This window comes from Leuciscus leuciscus, assembly GCF_965113295.1.
Source record: "Leuciscus leuciscus genome assembly, contig: SUPER_11_unloc_3, whole genome shotgun sequence".
NCBI classification, from domain to species: domain Eukaryota; kingdom Metazoa; phylum Chordata; class Actinopteri; order Cypriniformes; family Leuciscidae; genus Leuciscus; species Leuciscus leuciscus.
In genome coordinates, this window is record NW_028118544.1 from 518,059 (window position 1) to 539,424 (window position 21,366).

The following is a 21,366-nucleotide window of genomic DNA, read 5'->3' on the forward strand; positions in this document are numbered from 1 at the left end:
AGCGCACGGGCATTAAACACATATCTCGACCAGTCACTACTGCAGCGTTAAACAGATTTCAACAAGATTTCAACGTCAAACAAACCAGACAACTCGTTTAAATAGTATTTTTCTACAAACTGTTAGCTAATAATTTTGTCAAGATGGCTACTGTAATGGCACAGTCTCATTATATATTCGGATTGCGGACAGGAGTGAGGAATAATTTGTTGTATTTTGATGAGCAAACCATCATATTTCCGTGCGGAAACAACTGTGTGCGCTATAACATCAACCAAAAATGCCAGAAGTTTATTCCAGGTACTTTATTATAGTAAACATACATTTTTAGACACTTCATACGTATTTTAATAGGCTATATATTATATGTAATATATAGTAGGCCTATGTCTTGTAGCCTATATTATAGGCTCATAATATCATAAGTATTAACGTAAATTATATCATTATCACTTGTCTCACTAGTCTTAATATAACTATTACTGGTTATTAACTGTATTTCTTGTGAATATCTGGGCCAGTGACAAATAAGGTTTTCAACTGATAAAAAATTCAAAAAGGTTAAAACTGCACATCAAAGTAGTTATTATCTTTATGGGGGTGTTTTTTACTTATTACTAAAATCTCAATTTTAAACAATGTATTTTAAGCGGTTTAACTGAGAATCATGTGACGACACCGCAGTCAAAATGTCATACGGGATAACGTTAATGCATTTTCTAAATATTATGATATTAAAACTTTTCAAATCAATAATACTTAATGAATATATAAAGTGATGCAGTAAACAATATTTGGAGCACAGAAAAAAATGTTTTGCACAAAAATTTGTGCACGTTCTACGCAATGCTACGTGCTGCAGCGTTCTGAAAGCTGCCAGTTTACACCAATGAGATGAAATGGGACGGTGTATAGCAACAACTCTGTACTTCCATTCCAATTTTTGACTTTTCAACAATGTTTTTTTTTTACAGTTGGATATCATTTGTAGCATCATAAAATACAACGAGGACAGAGATAGTGAGAATCTTTTTTTTATTTTTTTATTTTTATTGCAAGATGTACATAAATTGGGATCACAAACAGGGAAAACAAATAAACAAACAAACAAACAACCAAAACAAAACCAATACAGTCAGGAACTGACAGATGCGTGCGTTTGTGTGTGTGCGTGTGTGCGTGTGTGCATGTGTGCGTGTAAAGGTAACTGGGTGGACGTGTCACAGTACATACTTTGAAGAACAAGAGATAGATAAAAAAAAAAAAAAAAAAGGAAGATAGTGAGATACTGACTACAGCTGCATTTCTAGTAGTGATGAAACTGAGAAATTGTCACATTTCCCTAATTCACTGCATTGTTCTCGGTTAAGGCTGTTGTTTTCTGGTCAATGTTTGCCAGCTCTTAGAAGTTGAAAATCTGACACTTGAGTACTGAAATTGTGGATATGTGTAAGTAATGTATAAGTTAATAAATATCTATGTAATGAAAATTCTTTCTTTTTTTAATTATTTTGGACAAGATTAAATAAATGTTCCTTAATGGTAAACATGTTTTATTAAATCCATATCTTTTTGTTTGTTTAAAATAAATCATTTCAATTAATTTGTATTTTTAAAAATGAGAAATAATTGTATAATTAAATCTATATCTATTTGATTGGAGAAAACAAATAATGTCTAATACATATTTCTTAAATGTGATTTTTTATTATATTAAATCTATATATTTTTGTTTAGATCAAAAACAGAATTTAAATTAATTGACTTTCTTCAATAAGAAAAATATACTTTGTGCCAAGGTTTAGAAAATATTGGTTAGGGCAAGTTATTTATTTTTCATTGGCTCAAGTTATAAAATATAGATGTGAACCCTACATTTTTTTTAATTGGATGAATGAAAACCTTTTTTTCAGTGTGTGTGTGTGTGTGTGTGTGTGTGTGTGTGTGTGTGTGTGTGTGTGTGTGTGTGCGTACTGTTTTGGAAATATTTTTCTTTCTATATATAGATATGTAAACTGTATATTTATTTATTTGTCAATGACAACACACATTAATTAGCACATTAGGCTAATATGGATTTATTCCCATGGAAATTCTTGGCTCTAAGAATATATATTTGTAAATCTCATCAAAAGACAAAATTAAATGTTAAAACTAAATTCACTGTAAATATAATCTTAATTTGAGTTTCATAAACTCGGCGTTGCGTTTGAAATCCGAATTTTATTATTCTCCATTTTTTCAATCAATAGGCCTACATATTACATAGCGAAAATAACCTGCTGAAAGAAGCAGTTTTTTTGACAAGAGACATCGTTATGTTTCGCTCCTCTGTCTGCGCTTCAGAGAGCATCTAAAGCCGCTAAACGTTGGCCTATGGAAAGTTTTCAGTCAGGGAAACTGTTTCTCAAAGATGAGCAACGATTTATAGATTTATTTGGAACTATTTTCGTTGCCGATATATAGAGCAAAATGTAAGTCATGTAATATTTACGACTTAATATAAAAAAAAACGTCCTGCTGATGTTCGGGACAGCACTCTTTCTCGTCCTATCTGTTGCTTTTTTAAATAATTGTCATAAATAGAAAAACACAAGGATAGCCTACAGGAACTTTTTTTGTGAATTATATTCTGTTTCAGAAATGTTTCAGATGGCAGATGCTTTTATTGTAGGCTAATATCTGTAAAAAACAAAACAAAACAAAAAAACAAAAAAAACAGTGGTCTGTTATTCTTAACAAAATGTATGCCAGCTTCACTTGCTCCCGTTTATGCACCAGCTGCAAATGCTAAAAATAAATAATAAACAGCGCTAGTTTTTCTATGAACAATCATGAATTAAAAAAGCTAAGTCAGTCTTTGTTTGTATTGCATGTTCACTTTTAATACAGCGAAACAGCCTAGGTCTTCCATTCCTCTCAAACTCTTGTGGTCGACTGTGACGTCACTCGTGTGACCGACTGTTACGTCAACTCGGGTGGCTGACTGTGACGTCAACTCGGGTGGCTGACTGTGACGTCAATTCGTGTGGCCGACTGTGACGTCAACTGTCGACTGTTACGTCATAATGATCGTGAGTATAAACAGTGCCGCGGATTTATTCTTCTTGTAGCGAGTAGGCGATTGTGAAATTACTATATACATTTACATTATGTGCATCTGAGTTGTGCATATTAGTAGGGAAATTGATACAAAATTGATTATTCAAATAATCTCTTCTGTTTCTCTTTCTTTAGTGTTTCACAGATATAAATTGCAAGAAGTATTGTTCACTTCTAGTTCATTTTCGAGTATGTCAACCATGCCCACCATTTTTGAGAGTGCAGAGCAGTCCTCATCAACTGAATTGTCAGATGAGCTCACTACAGCCCTTGCTGCGGGGCGGTGGTGGGCGATAATGGAAGTTTCAGACCCCATATCTAAGTATCCTGACTATGAGGACCTCATCTCAGACCAGTGGTGGGAAACAGTGGAGGAAGGAGAAACATCATGCCCCACATCCCCGGTCTTCAGTGAAGCATCTGAGAAGGCTCATTCCCAGCACTCGGGCTTCTCAGATGGGAAATATAAGGGGGGAGAACTGAAGACAACGAAGCAGTGGAGGCAGCAGAACTCTCCCAGTGCTAAAAAAGAGGATCTCACCTCATCCCTGGTCTTCGGTGATACATTGGAGAAAGCTCAGCACTCAGCACCTGTGCCTGTTGTGTCCCCAAAGCGAGCACCTGTGCCTGCTGCATCTCCAAAGGAAGCACCTGTGCCTGTTGTGTCCCCAAAGCGAGCACCTGTGCCTGCTGCATCTCCAAAGGAAGCACCTGTGCCTGTTGTGTCCCCAAAGCGAGCACCTGTGCCTGCTGCATCTCCAAAGGGAGCACCTGTGCCTGCTGCGTGCCCAAAGGGAGCACCTGTGCCCATAGGGTCCCAAAAAAGAGGAAAACTCAGGATCCCCGAATATTTGACTAAACATCTGAAAAAGGCCGCTTTAGAAACACCCACACCCATCCAGTCACTACAGAGGGCACCAGTGGCTTCCTCAAAGGTGCTCACATGCTCCTCACATGAAGCACCAATGCCAGACAAGATCTCCAAGAGGAGAAATCCTAAAAACCCTGAGCTGCTGAGGCAGCATTTGCAAAATGCACCAGTGCTTGTGTCTTCCGCAAACCTCAGGATCCCTAAGCAGCAGAGGCAGAAGAATATCCAAAAGGGAGTGTCTGTGCCTGCCAAGATCCCACAGAGAACACTTGCTCCACCGTGTTCCCCACAGCAACCACCCAGTTGCTACCAAATTGACTATTTATGTAGCATATTTGCTAAATGTTGTGTCATTTCAAATATTTAATTGAAATTGTACATGATTTATATGAATGCATGTACACATTAATAAAAGGTTTTCAACCTCATCCAATAAAACATTTGTCTTAGTTTCAATTCATTTTACCATTATTTGTTTTATTTTGCAGGTAATATTTTTTTCGTTCAAAACATTGTTAAATATAAATATTTTTCATTAAGAGCTCAACTAAGAAATATTTGTTTTTCGACGAATGTACAATTTCAAGGTTACTCGGCGAAGCCAGCGCACGGGCATTAAACACATATCTCGACCAGTCACTACTGCAGCGTTAAACAGATTTCAACAAGATTTCAACGTCAAACAAACCAGACAACTCGTTTAAATAGTATTTTTCTACAAACTGTTAGCTAATAATTTTGTCAAGATGGCTACTGTAGTGGCACAGTCTCATTATATATTCGGATTGCGGACAGGAGTGAGGAATAATTTGTTGTATTTTGATGAGCAAACCATCATATTTCCGTGCGGAAACAACTGTGTGCGCTATAACATCAACCAAAAATGCCAGAAGTTTATTCCAGGTACTTTATTATAGTAAACATACATTTTTAGACACTTCATACGTATTTTAATAGGCTATATATTATATGTAATATATAGTAGGCCTATGTCTTGTAGCCTATATTATAGGCTCATAATATCATATGATAAGTATTAACGTAAATTATATCATTATCACTTGTCTCACTAGTCTTAATATAACTATTACTGGTTATTAACTGTATTTCTTGTGAATATCTGGGCCAGTGACAAATAAGGTTTTCAACTGATAAAAAATTCAAAAAGGTTAAAACTGCACATCAAAGTAGTTATTATCTTTATGGGGGTGTTTTTTACTTATTACTAAAATCTCAATTTTAAACAATGTATTTTAAGCGGTTTAACTGAGAATCATGTGACGACACCGCAGTCAAAATGTCATACGGGATAACGTTAATGCATTTTCTAAATATTATGATATTAAAACTTTTCAAATCAATAATACTTAATGAATATATAAAGTGATGCAGTAAACAATATTTGGAGCACAGAAAAAAATGTTTTGCACAAAAATTTGTGCACGTTCTACGCAATGCTACGTGCTGCAGCGTTCTGAAAGCTGCCAGTTTACACCAATGAGATGAAATGGGACGGTGTATAGCAACAACTCTGTACTTCCATTCCAATTTTTGACTTTTCAACAATGTTTTTTTTTTACAGTTGGATATCATTTGTAGCATCATAAAATACAACGAGGACAGAGATAGTGAGAATCTTTTTTTTATTTTTTTATTTTTATTGCAAGATGTACATAAATTGGGATCACAAACAGGGAAAACAAATAAACAAACAAACAAACAACCAAAACAAAACCAATACAGTCAGGAACTGACAGATGCGTGCGTTTGTGTGTGTGCGTGTGTGCGTGTGTGCATGTGTGCGTGTAAAGGTAACTGGGTGGACGTGTCACAGTACATACTTTGAAGAACAAGAGATAGATAAAAAAAAAAAAAAAAAAGGAAGATAGTGAGATACTGACTACAGCTGCATTTCTAGTAGTGATGAAACTGAGAAATTGTCACATTTCCCTAATTCACTGCATTGTTCTCGGTTAAGGCTGTTGTTTTCTGGTCAATGTTTGCCAGCTCTTAGAAGTTGAAAATCTGACACTTGAGTACTGAAATTGTGGATATGTGTAAGTAATGTATAAGTTAATAAATATCTATGTAATGAAAATTCTTTCTTTTTTTAATTATTTTGGACAAGATTAAATAAATGTTCCTTAATGGTAAACATGTTTTATTAAATCCATATCTTTTTGTTTGTTTAAAATAAATCATTTCAATTAATTTGTATTTTTAAAAATGAGAAATAATTGTATAATTAAATCTATATCTATTTGATTGGAGAAAACAAATAATGTCTAATACATATTTCTTAAATGTGATTTTTTATTATATTAAATCTATATATTTTTGTTTAGATCAAAAACAGAATTTAAATTAATTGACTTTCTTCAATAAGAAAAATATACTTTGTGCCAAGGTTTAGAAAATACATAGAAAATATTGGTTAGGGCAAGTTATTTATTTTTCATTGGCTCAAGTTATAAAATATAGATGTGAACCCTACATTTTTTTTAATTGGATGAATGAAAACGTTTTTTTCAGTGTGTGTGTGTGTGTGTGTGTGTGTGTGTGTGTGCGTACTGTTTTGGAAATATTTTTCTTTATATAGATATGTAAACTGTATATTTATTTATTTGTCAATGACAACACACATTAATTAGCACATTAGGCTAATATGGATTTATTCCCATGGAAATTCTTGGCTCTAAGAATATATATTTGTAAATCTCATCAAAAGACAAAATTAAATGTTAAAACTAAATTCACTGTAAATATAATCTTAATTTGAGTTTCATAAACTCGGCGTTGCGTTTGAAATCCGAATTTTATTATTCTCCATTTTTTCAATCAATACATATTACATAGCGAAAATAACCTGCTGAAAGAAGCAGTTTTTTTGACAAGAGACATCGTTATGTTTCGCTCCTCTGTCTGCGCTTCAGAGAGCATCTAAAGCCGCTAAACGTAGGCCTATGGAACGTTGCAACCCAGAGTCCAGTGAAACCTGCAGTACCTGCACATGTCCACTTGATGGCGAAGTCTGTCAAGAAACCCCAAACATTATACTTCCATCAAATCTGAACACAAGGTGACAGTAAAGTCATGAGATATAGTTCAAATGCTTTTCATGTAAGTCCATAAACTAGTCTTAATTGTACTTTATCATAATCTCTCAGATGTTTTATTAATTTAGTGTTTATAACTTTATTAAAAAAGCCTGTTTATACTGATAGTGGCTTAATTGCTGGCAACAGCAAACAGTCTACAGTTACATAAGGAAATATTACTTGGTGGAATTATTCTTTTTGGATATTATTAATAAAAATGATTTATTTATCATTTTTATTCCTATTGCTGTTGTTGACATGTGTAGCTTATTTCTTTAAGGGTTGAAATACAAATAAATAAACTGACAAGGCAAACAAAAAGTTTTTCCCTCTTGAAGAGATAGTTCATCATCATTCACTCAAACACTCATGTTGTTCCAGACCTCAATTACTTTATTCTGTCAAACACAAAAAAAAAACAAATAAAATAAAATAATAATTATAATAATTAATCAGTTTTTTCCCCTTCATGTAGTAGAAGTCAATGGTAACCAAACCGGTTTGCTTTATCAACATTCTTCCCAATATCTTTATATATATAATGACTGAGCATCCTGGATTGGATCCTGTTTGTTTAAACGTGTATTCTCTTCAGAATGCATACATTTATCGAGCCGACTATGGAACCTTACCCTGGTATTCCAGAGTTCTCGCGAGAGCACAAGTTGAATTTGCTCAGCGAGTTAGATTTAGGTCTGGACTTCCAGGCTGTGTGGTGATGAGGGTTCGCCGTGAGTTTCCAGATGATCAGGGCAGATATGTTGGTTTCCTACCAGCTGATGATTGAATCTGGACACCATGGTGGAAATGACCTCTTCCTTGTCTGGCCGCTCATACTCCGCACAAAGGTCTGATAGTATGGGTATCTTAAGTACCTCATCCATGTATGGAGCAGGGTCCACAAAAACATGCTCAAATATTAGGTCCTGCAGGTCATCTAGGTACTCTGTGCAATTATAAATTTATATCCTGTTGATGATGTTGCTTGTGCACGACCAGCATTTTCATTGTAATAAAATGCAGCCAGGTTTAGTCTGCAAGTGCACAGACACAATTCAGGAAAATAGCCTATAGTGATGTAAAGTTATTTTAACAGCAGTTAAATTACCTGCACAACATTCCAAGAAATGGGAACACTGTTACGTCAGAAACGAGGACACAATGTGCAAGTAAAAAGCTTTTATTTAATAGTCAATGATGATGATGATGATGATGATGATGAATAATCCGGGTGATGCAGGCGGTGGCACAGGGACTTTGATGGTCAGACACGGAGTGATGGATGAAGTGCAGCGTGCTCTGATGAGTGATGACGTGATCCAGACATGAAACGTAATCCAACAAAGACGCGAAACCGGAACACAGGAACTCAAGACGGGACACGAGGCACGGGAACAGGATCAGACAACACAGAGACTTCATGCAACGATCTGACAAAGGAGATGAGAAAGTGGTGAGCATTTCTAGGAGATGAGATGAGTGGCAGCTGGTGATGATGAGTGATTGCAGCTGGATACTGATCAACCGTAACGATCCGGACACACACACTCACACACATGTAAACAACAAGGCACGAGACTAGAGAGAGACATTGGATCTATGAACCGTGACAAACACCACATTTTTTGGGGCAAACCGTAGAATGTCACTATGAAATGACTCCAAAGATGAAGTCTGGTGATGTGGACTTAGTTTGGTGATGTCCTTCAAAATCCGCGTGTTTGTCATCACTTTCTCCAGCTTGTAGAATGCCTGAGTTCCTATGAGAAAGAAATGATACAAAAATTGCATTAATTACAACTAATAACTTTAATTTTAGGTTATTTACACTTCGACTAACAAAATGATAAAATAATTTTGCATCTGGCTTTATCATATGTTCAGATCTATCTACCGAAAATATATGCAAAATCGTACATATTTAATGAGATAATGCCTAATTTGCATAATTAAACATATACATTTCTAAAACTTGTAATACATTTTTTTTATATACTTGTGTAAGTAATCAACTGAGGAAGTTTCATGGTGATATCTATTATTTAAACATTTTACCCTATTCACCTGTAGTGTCTCGCCTTAAAAATAAAAAATCCACCCGCAAACCGCCTATATTCTTTGATTTAGATCTGCATCTGATCATCACATTACAATTATTCAAATTCTTAGTGTTAAGCATGATAATATGGTAACATCACACTGAAGTAGGCTGATTTAAAATGAACATTTATTTAAAATAAAAGTTCTTCTTTTGGCAAAATTACATTTCCTTAATAGCCTAAACAGAGGCTTTACTCCCTTCAAGCTTAAATTGTCAATGTTTCATTACATCACTGTTTGAAAACACTCAGAATCATTTTTTGTAGCTTTATAAAGGGCATTTTCCCCTAATTTTATTAAATGTATGCTCCATCTTTCATTTCAAATTCTTAAATTTGATAAATATATTCAATTAAAATAATTAGACACTAGGCTGTTACCAATAAAATTAAATCATTTACATTAAAAAATTATAACTATTAAATTAGATTATTTTAAATATTTTTGAATATACAAATAAGGAATGTTGAAAAGAATGATACTTTATGAAACTAGCGTTTTGTCATTCAACGTTGACACTTGCTTGAGAAGTTGAAGTCGTTCTCTATCTCCGTTGCTTCTACCCACGGTGGTTAAAAATGGTACGGTCCACAATAGGGGTGTCTGAAATCGCTTTACATTAAAATGTTCCTACAGTGAAAATAGGAGTTGACTTGTATTGTAACTGTAATTATATTTTTTCACAATATCAGAAAAATTATCTGACCCCCCCAAAACTGATATTTCTGTCCCCTACTGGGTCTTCATTGGGGGGTATAGTACCCCCCAGTACCCCCTGTAATTCGGCGGTCAGTTACAATACACTCCAGAGTAACACCACGAGCTTCCAACAGGGCAAGGCTCCTCTGTAATCCTTTTTCCATGTGGTAGCTTCCTCCCACTTCGTTACTCTGAAATAGACAAGTATAGGGAACGAAACAATCAACTTAGACAAACCAGAAGTTTTAAACTTCTCAAAATGTAATTTTTTTAAATAGTGATATTTCTTCTCTCCCACCTGAACCAGCTCTGGTGTGTCCACAACGGTGTTGGTCTGAAGGTCCATCAATGTATAGCTTCCAAACTTTGCAGAGTGGCCTTTGAAAGTAATATTACACAAAGCATTATTACCACGAGTGCATTGAATTCAGTTAGATACTACCTATGCATGTTATGCTTCATGATCCGGAAAATACCCGAGCATCCATGCATCCTTCTTATTTACAACTATGTACCTGGTGAGTCAGCCCTCATGTCACCTCCAACGATGACCCTTTCCCTTTCACTCAGGCGATCTAGCGTCTCATTTTGCCATTTTGCTTGAGCACTAAGAAACAAAAACTCGTACTGGTTAACAAATATTAAATACAAAAGTAACAAAATATAATAATAATAAAATTCTGAACCAGGGGTGTTAAACTCAGTTCCAGAAGGATCAACAGGCATACTTGAACTTTTTGAATGAGCCTTAGAGAGTTGATTAGCTGCCTCAGGTGTGTTTAATAATGATTAGAGGTAAACTCTGCAGTGCTGTGGCCAACAAGGAACTCAGTTTGACACCCCTGTTCTAAAACAAATGCAGTTTTGAAACTTACGACATGTCTGCTGTCTCCGTTAAAGTTGTGTCCGTCTCTGCTGGATCAAATGTATAATCTTGCTCTTCAGGTGCTACTACAGATGATGTGTCCATTAGGGTTTCTTCGTCATCCTCTTCCTCCAGTTCCACACGAGGTCTCTTTGATGGCCACTTTATAGGTGTAGAGGTCCTAAATATTAAACCAGCTGCTGGTGACAAACTGTCAATGTCTGAAACTGTATCTGTCGTCTGGACACCTGTAATATACAAAGTAGTTGTGTGTTACTGTTATGTGACACTTATTGTGTAACAAGACTAGTTATAAGTCCTCTGTATAAGCAGTATCATGTAATACATAAACATACCTGAACTCCTGTAGCGAACATGAAACGTCTTCATTGATGACTGAGTACCAACAGACTTGGTCAGCGGTTTTGCGTCTGTCTGGCAAGCAACATCTCTGGTTTGGCTGCTCTGTTCTGATGTGCTGTCCTTAACAAATAAAGATTCCACTATCAGCGCGATAAAAAAATAACAACATAGCTGGACTCATGGTGCTATCACATGCTATCACAAACTTTATAAGTCTAACATGTTATTATGAACTTGACAAATTCAAAGGCAATTTGGAAAACCAACGCGTAATACATACTTCTAGATGTGTAGCTGGATCACGAACAGTTGGCACTGCTACATCCTTCAGGAGCCATTTTTTTGCAAAACCTGCTTTATACTGAGCCTCATTCAAAAAGCTGTCCGGTGTAAAATGATTCGAGCAGACATAAACGAATTTTGGTAGAGTTGAGGGAGCATTTTCTTCAAAAACAAACTTAATCCACCTCGTCTTCAGCGGTTCAGATTTCGGGAGTAAATAGAGAGAGGCTATGTGGATTATTACATCCAGCCCAACGCTTGGGAGACATTCTCGTCAGTGCAGCGATGGCGGATGTGATGCCCAGAGAAAAATCTGTGGAAGTAGTTTTCCAGGATCTGGAGAGGCCTGAGGATGGAACATTTCAGATATCAAAAACTGTTTATTTATTTTTTTATAATATTAATGATCAATGTCAGTGGTCACATCAAATTGTTACTTTGGTTTCACTTTATTTTGGTCCCTTTAAGACATTCTATAAGTCTATAAGAAACATTGCACCTACATGTCGACTAACTCTCATTAGAGTATTAGTAGAGTATTAGTAGAGGGTTAGAATAAGTTGACATGTAGTTGAAAAGTTACTTATAGTCAGTAGAGTGTCTGTTGCTAGATCCATTGTTTTATTTAAAAAAATGTCAGCGCTGGTCGAGAAAATAATATTATAATGGGGGAAATAATTTTAATATTCTGTAAAAACAAGCCTTATTTTTTAGTGGAAAACAAGATAATACTTTTTAAAATAATGTTGGAGAAATAATGATTTACCATTATTATATAGTATCAAGCGCTATATAAATGAAGGTGATTTGACTATAACAAGAACATTACAATGAACACAAATTTGAAAATCTCACTACAAATAATGCAGAATTTAAGACAAAAGATAATAATCCTACTCTGCTTGTTACACTTCCACACACCTGAAACTGATCGAGTGAATCTCCTCAGCTTCTCCAATCTAGCGTTGTGTACGAACAAACCATTGATGTTGTAACATCTGCTCTAAGCTGGGGCGTTCAGCTGGATCGCGAGCTAGACACTGTCCAATCAGATCCCTGCAGTCTGTACACATTTTAATAAGGAGAGAGCTGGTTAGTCATGACCATGTGACCTGGCATTTTTGAAAACAGCGATGCTCTCGGTGTACGTTGAGCTACAGTATATATAAAAATTCTGACACACTACAACCTTTAACTTTCTGTACAACTCGTTTGCTTTATGTGTGTTTATCCATGTTATCATCATTATTCACTCACGTTTGGATAAGTTGGGGTTCTGAAATGTAACTTCGGCTTGTGTGATTTCCGTTCTATTACAAAAAGGAAGACATGCGTTTGACAACTCGTACAGCACCACTCCTAGAGACCAGACGTTTGCAGGGACGGCGTGGAATCGAGGTTCTGTAAAGACTTCAGGTGGGCAGTAATCCAGAACTCCTGTAAGGAAGACATTTGCACATTGTTGAGCTTTTTTTTTAAAGCATCATCCAAAAATTTGTAAGTCACTACCTTCAGGTTTCCACACTCCCAAAATGCTCACCCCTGTATCTGTTTCTCTCGTAGCCTTCACTACTAAACAGCTGACCGCAGCCAAAGTCTATCAGCTTGAGATCTAGCGTGTCTTTCTCAAACAGGACATTCTGTGGATGAATGTCACTATGGAAAACACCATGATGGATGCAGTGTAGCACTGCCCGCACAGCCTGTCTCATGACGACCCGTGAGAACCAGTCACTCCAAGGTTGACGATAGATTATGTCAAACAAGCTCTCGCAGTGCCCCGGATACTCCATAACCAGAGTGAATTCTTTAGGATGTTCAAACCACTCGTACAGTTGTATGACGAAGGGGCTTATGGGTTCTAGCCTCATCATCATCAGCAGCGCCACTTCTGTGACGAGAGGTTTGGGATTCCCAGGCTAGAGAGAAGAAGCAGACAGAAGGTTAGCTGGGTAAAAATCTGAAGAAAACATCATTTTGAAATGTACTATTCTTTGATCTTTTTAGATGCGTTCAAAAGAGCCTTTTCAGCTCAAAGTTATTTGGTGCCTCTAGGCTTATTTGTTGATCACATTTATACCTAATGCTTCCTACGGGTGTATTAACTACAGTAATCTGCACTTAAACAACTCAATACACATTCAGGTTTTGGCCAACTTACAATATAAAGATAACGATAATTGTCACTCTTGAGCATCCGCTTGATGGCAACCTGCACAAAAAAAACAGTTTCAATAACAGTAACAGTTTTCAAGCACCTGGCTTTGTATTAAGTATTAAACCATCTGTAAATTGTTTTAAATGTGTTTTGATGCATGCAAGAGCAAAATGTTTGTGCAATTCAGTAAGATTTACCTTTTTGCCATCAAATTTGCGTGTTCCCAGGAACACTCTGCCAAATCCTCCGGATCCAATTAACTGTTCCACGTTATAGAGAGACTCAAAGGACTCTGAAAAACAAACAGAAAAATATGAGACAATTATTAGCTTGCTAGATTCATTGTTTTATTTGAAAAATATCAGTGCTGGTCGAGCAACAGTAAATGTGATCGGACGTGTTAAAAACTTGACTCAGTTATGCATGAAATAGCTAAATCTCTATCTGTAGACTTTGCACTGCCAAGCCTTGTTTCAGTCTCACCTGTTGAGCTCTCGTTCACAGGAGAAGCCTCCACGGCACCCTGAGCAGTTCGGCCAGTTGATGTCTCTGTTGGCTCGACAGGAACTTGACCCGGCAGCGGAGGACACAGAAACCCTTCGAGGCTGTTGGACCTGGACAAACCCTTTTCGCTTGGGCTCTCCGATCCATCGCCACTCCTGCTCCCCTCGACGCTGTCCGAGCCTCGGCTGCACAGATTCAACGACTCTCTACTTCCTCTCTCGACATGGGCCTCAGGGAGGGACCAAGATGAGGATGGCGTGATGCCCGGAGAGGAATCTGTGGAAACAGTTCTCCGGGATCCGGAGCGGCCTGATGATGGAACATTTCAGATATCAAAAACTGTTTTTACTATTATTTATTATATTAATTATCAATGTCAGTGGTCACATCAAATTGTTACTTTGGTTTCACTTTATTTTGGTCCCTTTAAGACATTCTATAAGTCTATCAGAAACACTGCACCTACATGTCGACTAACTCTCAATAGAGTATTAGTAGAGTATTAGTAGACTTTATTTAAAAAATGTCAGCGCTGGTCGAGAAAATAATTTTATAATGGGGGAAATCATTTTAATATTCTGTAAAAACAAGCCTTATTTTGAGTGGAAAACAAGATAATACTGTTTAAAATAATGATGGAGAAATAATGATTTACCATTATTTGGCTTGACGCCGGAGTGATCTGAACCAGGTGACGATGATGGTTCAGGAAAAAAAGGCTCCACAACAGTCACAGCATCACTGGAAGAGCTGCTGAAAACACCCTTCGTATCCTCCAAGATACATTCTGGAGCTTTTTCTGAAATGAAGAAAAAACAAATGAAAACAACTATTAGACCCATCTCTGACGTCAAATTAAGCAATGACATAATGATATAACTTACATTTTACTATTCAAATCTTAATAGTGTAACAAAGTCTCTGCTTAATATCTGCAAACTCTTTATTGTGATGCTCCTCCAACAGACATTCAGTTGTCTATAAGTAACATTGCACCTACATGTCGACTAACTCTCAGAGTATTAGTAGAGTATTAGTAGACTGGTAGGGTTTAGGGCTGGGACAACGCGTCGAAGTCATCGATGACGTCGATGCAAAAAATACGTAGACGCAAAATATGCGTGTCGATTCGTCGACCTGTTTTCATTTCTCTAAAAAACGTGTGCAAATTACTTCACAGTGTGTACCTTAAGTGCGCTGATACGCGATGGCCATCATTCTATCCATCCAGGGGTTTTCCTGCATTGAATTTTTTGGGGGGCGGCCGCCAAAGCCTTATTTGATCGGTGAGTGATGTAGAATAGAATGACTGACTGCGCTTGACAGGGCTCATATAAGTACGAGAGAGAGCGCCGGCCGCGCGCGCGCACTCACCGTCTTCAAACAACACGAGCGCTGTCTTGCTCTCTCTCTCTCCCTCGTGCATATTAATCAAAATCATTAGACACGATAGAAAAAGGGCGGAAGACCAAAGTTTCACGTGGAGCATTCGGAGATTTTTTTCTCTTGAATTACCGCGGAGTGTGAATTGTGGTAAAAAATAAACTGCCGGGATAATCACACAACGCTTGCCGTAGGCTACACGTCCACTAATGACACGTCCGATTCGCGAACTAATGACTCATTTGAACCGATTCACTTCAATGAATGGTTAAAACAACTGATCTGTCCAACACTGAACTCACGAGGCGTCTGAATCGGTGTATAACAAATCGGTAACACTTTACAATAATGTTCCATTTATTAAATTCTAGTTAAGTACTTTTTTTTATTAGTATTTTTATTTATTTTTTAAGAAAAAGGTGAGTGGCAGAGTGTATTACTATACGTTGTTGTTATTTTTATGTGAATGAAGAATTAAAATATGCACTTTTTTCAGTAAGCTAGGACTATGCGTTTTCAACATAAATGTTCAATTCTGTTGGTTCAGGAAGGACGCCATGACAGGCTGCTGGCTCCCACTGTTCATTTATATTTATTTTTTGTTGGAAAAGCACTCTCTGTATTAGCTTAAAGCCCTCAAGTTTACATTGGTTACTGTATTCTTTCAATTGCTCTAAACAAGTATTTTGGGTGACCTTTTTATTTTTTTATTGAATACTAGACATCAAGTTGTTGTTATTTTCATCTGAAAGAAGAACTTTTTTTTCAGTAAGCTAGGCCCTATGTGTTCAGTAAGCTTGTTTCAGTAAGCTATGTGTTTTCAAGGCTTTAAGGTTTTATTGAATGCTACCTCTGACTAAGAATGCATTACTGTGCACTTGTATAGTCTTTTATTTTGGAATTTTAAGAGCAATAAACATATATTGCAATGTTAAGGAATTCATGTTATTTTCATTCAGATATGTAAATTAACATGTATAAATTGCTATTAGTCAATTAATGGGGATTGGGGAGATAATCGATAATCGAATCGAATCGGACTGGAAAAATGAATCGTTAGATTAATCGATGCATCGAAAAAATAATCGCTAGATTAATCGTTTAAAAAATAATCGTTTATCCCAGCCCTAGTAGGGTTAGAATAAGTTGACATGTAGTTGAAAAGTTACTTATAGTCAGTAAAGTGTCTGTTGCTAGATCCATTGTTTTATTTAAAAAATGTCAGTGCTGGTCGAGAAAATAATTTTATAATGGGGGAAATAATTTTAATATTCTGTAAAAACAAGCCTTATTTTGAGTGGAAAACAAGATAATACTGTTTAAAATAATGATGGAGAAATAATGATTTACCATTATTTGGCTTGACGCCGGAGTGATCTGAACCAGGTGACGATGATGGTTCAGGAACAGGATCTGCTGGAGGAATAAAAGGCTCCACAACATTTCTTGAGCTGCTGAAAAAACCCTTCCAGCGCTTCTGGAAACGACCAGGTTTCTTCATACGTTCTGGAGCTTTTTCTGAAATGAAGAAAAAACTAATGAAAACAACTATTAAACCCATCTCTGACGTCAAAATTAAGCAATGACATAATGATATAACTTACATTTTACTATTCAAATCTTATCTGTAAAGTTACAAATCTAAAGTAATGGGAATTGTTCACGCTATCCACCTGACTTCTGCTTAATGCCTGCATAAATGTCCCAACATATTATTTCACAATATTAATAGTAATTTTATTTCACTATTATCACGATTACGAGGTGATTCCGATTCAACGCTAAAGTTATTTTTCTTATTTTATCTGATCTTTAATTAAAAAGAAAACATACATTTCCAGGCTTCATTTGGCCAACTCTGGCACATGTGGCTCAGTTCTTGTAATGGTAAAGATCATATGGGCCATATCTAAATATAGATATATTTTATTAAACACATTTATTAAATCAGGGTTTATACAGAGATTCTTAAATTGAATTTACTACCTTTTTACTACCTATTTTACTACCATCACAATATTTTTACTACCAACACGGCTTCAAACTTCAATTGTAGCAGTGTTAAGTGTTAAGTAAAGTGACAAGTAAAGACATGAAATATCTTTCCAAAATGAATTAATAACATATTTAATCACAATTTAATGAGGCAATTATAACTTAATTTCAACACTGGGAGGGAGAGATAGAGAACCAGAGAGAGCGAGAAAGAGAAAGTCAGGAGAGGTTCTGTAGGTGTATGTGAGTGTGCATGTGTGTTAGGGCAAGTGAGTGAGCTACATTCAAGTAAGAGGGAACTCTACCATAGGACTTGGATTAATCAAGATATCACAACAGGCCTTGGTCCATAGGATTTACTCAATATGTCAAAGAGTAACAATTACATAAAAATTAGAAGACAGACTGGACCTTTAGAATGAACAGCTACACAATGTGTAATAATAAAGTGCAATTGTACACTATAATAACAGTATTTCATTAATAAACAAATAACTTCAACACTAGACACAAGCCGAGCACTGTCCAACTCACAACTTTTTTTAGTGAGGGCCAAATACAGAAAAATAAACAAAGGGCCGGGCCACACACTAGAGGTGACATATTGACACAATACACAATACTGTATTTTTACAACCTGGCTATAAAACGCTATAAATCCATCCATATTTTTTTCCAAAACGCTATAAATCCATCCATATTTTTTCCCAAAACGCTATAAATCCATCCATATTTTTTTCCAAAACGCTATAAATCAATCCATATTTTTTTTCAAAATGCTATTAATCCATCCAGATTTTTTTCAAAACGCTATGAAACCATCCATATTTTTTTCCAAAACGCTATAAATCCATCCATATTTTTTTCCAAAACGCTATAAATCCATCCAGATTTTTTTCCAAAACGCTATTAATCCATCCAGATTTATTTTTTCAAAACGCTATAAATCCATCCAGATTTTTTTCAAAACGCTATTAATCCATCCAGATTTTTTTCAAAACGCTATAAATACATCCATATTTTTTTCCAAAACGCTATTAATCCATCCAGATTTTTTTCAAAACGCTATAAATACATCCAGATTTTTTTCCAAAACGCTATAAATCCATCCAGATTTTTTTCCAAAACGCTATTAATCCATCCAGATTTATTTTTTCAAAACGCTATTAACCCTCTGGGGAAAATAAACACAAAATGCTCTGTTAATTTTGATCTTTCATTTTCGTGTAATACATCAATCGATCCTGTTCAGTTTCTATTTTTTTTCTGTATACTCACAATACAAATAAAGTGTTTTGCTTTTTGACAAATAAAGAAAAACTAACATGATGCTATTTCTGCCTTCTCTCTGTCAGTAAACTCCCATTTGAAACGCGTTCGAAAATTATCTATAACTCCGCGAAAATTCAGTCAAACAGGCAAACAGACCCACGGGCATAAAGCTTGAGATCGCAGCTTTTAAATGAAGTAATTTATATAAAAAACAAATATTATCAGCTTCTGTAATCTGTATAAAAAGAGAGCGACTCCAGTCGAGCTCATTAGGAGCCATTCAAAAGTAATGTGACCACTCCCCGGAGAGCGCGTGCTATTCAAACGCAAATTCTGAGAACCATTTCAGTCTGTGAAACGCCCCCACATCAGCTGTAAACAAAGAGGCATAATATAGCCTACCTTATGGAGAAAATTTTCCGTGCTGATATGAGGAGCAGATCCCGCTGAGGAGTGAGGTAGGCTAAGTTATCCTTTCTCAAGTGTTAATGTGGAATAACGTTATGGAATAACGTTGTAGGCTTATGTAAACAAAAAGATGAATCGCGTTTCTATAATATGAATCGCGCGTCTATTTGTAAAGAGTGTTTAGCCTAAATATGAATCGCGCGTCTGTGTGTGAAAGAATAAACTGCTTTTACAGTTACAGTTACTGCGTTACAGTCAGGCGAAGTATGAAAGACAACATTTTGTTGACTAGATTTGGGTACAGTTTTTACTGTAGAATATACTGTCACATCAAATAAGCTTTTCTGAATATATATAAAATACTATTTTGTCAAAAATAAAGTCATAGACTAAGATGTTCCAATGTTGGCTATATTCAAACTAATGAATACATATGATAAAATGAAGGCCTATAATCTTTTTTTTTTTTTTTTTACAAAGAAAGAGTACTTTTTTGCAGAAATATTGCTGAAATTGTAATTATTGTTGTAATTGTAACCTTTTTAATAAAATAGCAAAACATATTTACAAGATAGATGTAAGCAAAATCTTAAATGGTCAATATAAGTCTTCTTCAAAATATATATTTTGTCTTTGCATTGTGGCTCAGTCAGTGTCACACCTGAATGAATGGCTAATTATGCAGAGTCATTATGCAGAGTGGGTGGGACTAAGGTGTAAACTACTCCTCCCCCTCGCATATTGGCTTTCCAAGCAAAACCTGTTTTACACCATTTAAATCAATGTATTTTTTTTTGTGAACGATAAAGCAAGACTATTTTCACATAATTTTGAAGCTAGAACTGAAAGGGACAACATCCATTAGTCAAAAGTCTTGTGGGCACATATTTTGTATGAGTTTTGTGGTCTTATTTCAGCAACTTTCATTTTTATTTTTTTAAATAACCACGCATAAACATTATTCTCTTAAAAATACAAACATCTACATACATGTTGCTCGCATATTATGGTAGGCCTGTTTGTGCTATATAGAGTGAATTTACACCTTTGCCATTAACATGTTTATAAATAACTGAAAAAAGCACAAATGTCAGAGCATGTCAGAACATCTCAAGGGCCCCAAAAACAGCTTGGTCCCCAGAGGGTTAATCCATCCAGATTTTTTTCAAAACGCTATAAATACATCCATATTTTTTTCCAAAACGCTATTAATCCATCCAGATTTTTTTCAAAACGCTATAAATACATCCAGATTTTTTTCAAAACGCTATAAATCCATCCAGATTTTTTTCAAAACGCTATAAATCCATCCAGATTTTTTTCAAAACGCTATTAATCCATCCAGATTTTTTTCAAAACGCTATGAAACCATCCAGATTTTTTTCCAAAACGCTATAAATCCATCCATATTTTTTTCCAAAACGCTATAAATCCATCCAGATTTTTTTCCAAAACGCTATTAATCCATCCAGATTTATTTTTTCAAAACGCTATAAATCCATCCAGATTTTTTTCAAAACGCTATTAATCCATCCAGATTTTTTTCAAAACGCTATTAATCCATCCAGATTTTTTTCAAAACGCTATAAATACATCCCGATTTTTTTCCAAAACGCTATAAATCCATCCAGATTTTTTTCCAAAACGCTATTAATCCATCCAGATTTATTTTTTCAAAACGCTATTAATCCATCCAGATTTTTTTCAAAACGCTATAAATACATCCATATTTTTTTCCAAAACGCTATTAATCCATCCAGATTTTTTTCAAAACGCTATAAATACATCCAGATTTTTTTCAAAACGCTATAAATCCATCCAGATTTTTTTCAAAACGCTATTAATCCATCCAGATTTTTTTCAAAACGCTATAAATACATCCATATTTTTTTCCAAAACGCTATTAATCCATCCAGATTTTTTTCAAAACGCTATAAATACATCCAGATTTTTTTCAAAACGCTATAAATACATCCAGATTTTTTTCAAAACGCTATAAATACATCCAGATTTTTTTCCAAAACGCTATAAATCCATCCAGATTTTTTTCCAAAACGCTATTAATCCATCCAGATTTTTTTTTCAAAAGCTATAAATATATTTTTTCCCCAAAAATTGTCTTGTTAAAAAGTATTTTGTCTTTTATTTCGTGTTTGCATTTGAGGAAAAAAACATGTTATGTAGCCTAACCGTTCGTTCTTCATTAAGGATGCTTTTAAAACTTAAAACTTAAGACATCAAACAGAAAACACAAAGCCTCTCTTTG

At 35.5% G+C, this 21,366-nt stretch overlaps 1 protein-coding gene and 2 long non-coding RNA genes across 3 annotated transcripts in view; 1 reads left to right on the forward strand and 2 right to left on the reverse strand.

The window, feature by feature from the left end:
• Positions 1 to 21,366, forward strand: part of LOC309510152 (NACHT, LRR and PYD domains-containing protein 12-like) — a gene marked incomplete at its 3' end in the record, with an annotated part of 757,492 nt that overhangs the window by 474,870 nt on the left and 261,256 nt on the right. The window lies entirely within an intron of this gene.
• On the reverse strand, positions 8,941 to 10,980 carry LOC309510166. Its single transcript, XR_014210231.1, has 3 exons — positions 10,746 to 10,980; positions 10,169 to 10,477; positions 8,941 to 10,061 (listed from the first exon to the last, which is right to left on the reverse strand). It is a non-coding gene; the product is annotated as an uncharacterized lncRNA (long non-coding RNA).
• On the reverse strand, positions 17,537 to 18,338 carry LOC309510168. Its single transcript, XR_014210233.1, has 2 exons — positions 18,240 to 18,338; positions 17,537 to 17,915 (listed from the first exon to the last, which is right to left on the reverse strand). It is a non-coding gene; the product is annotated as an uncharacterized lncRNA (long non-coding RNA).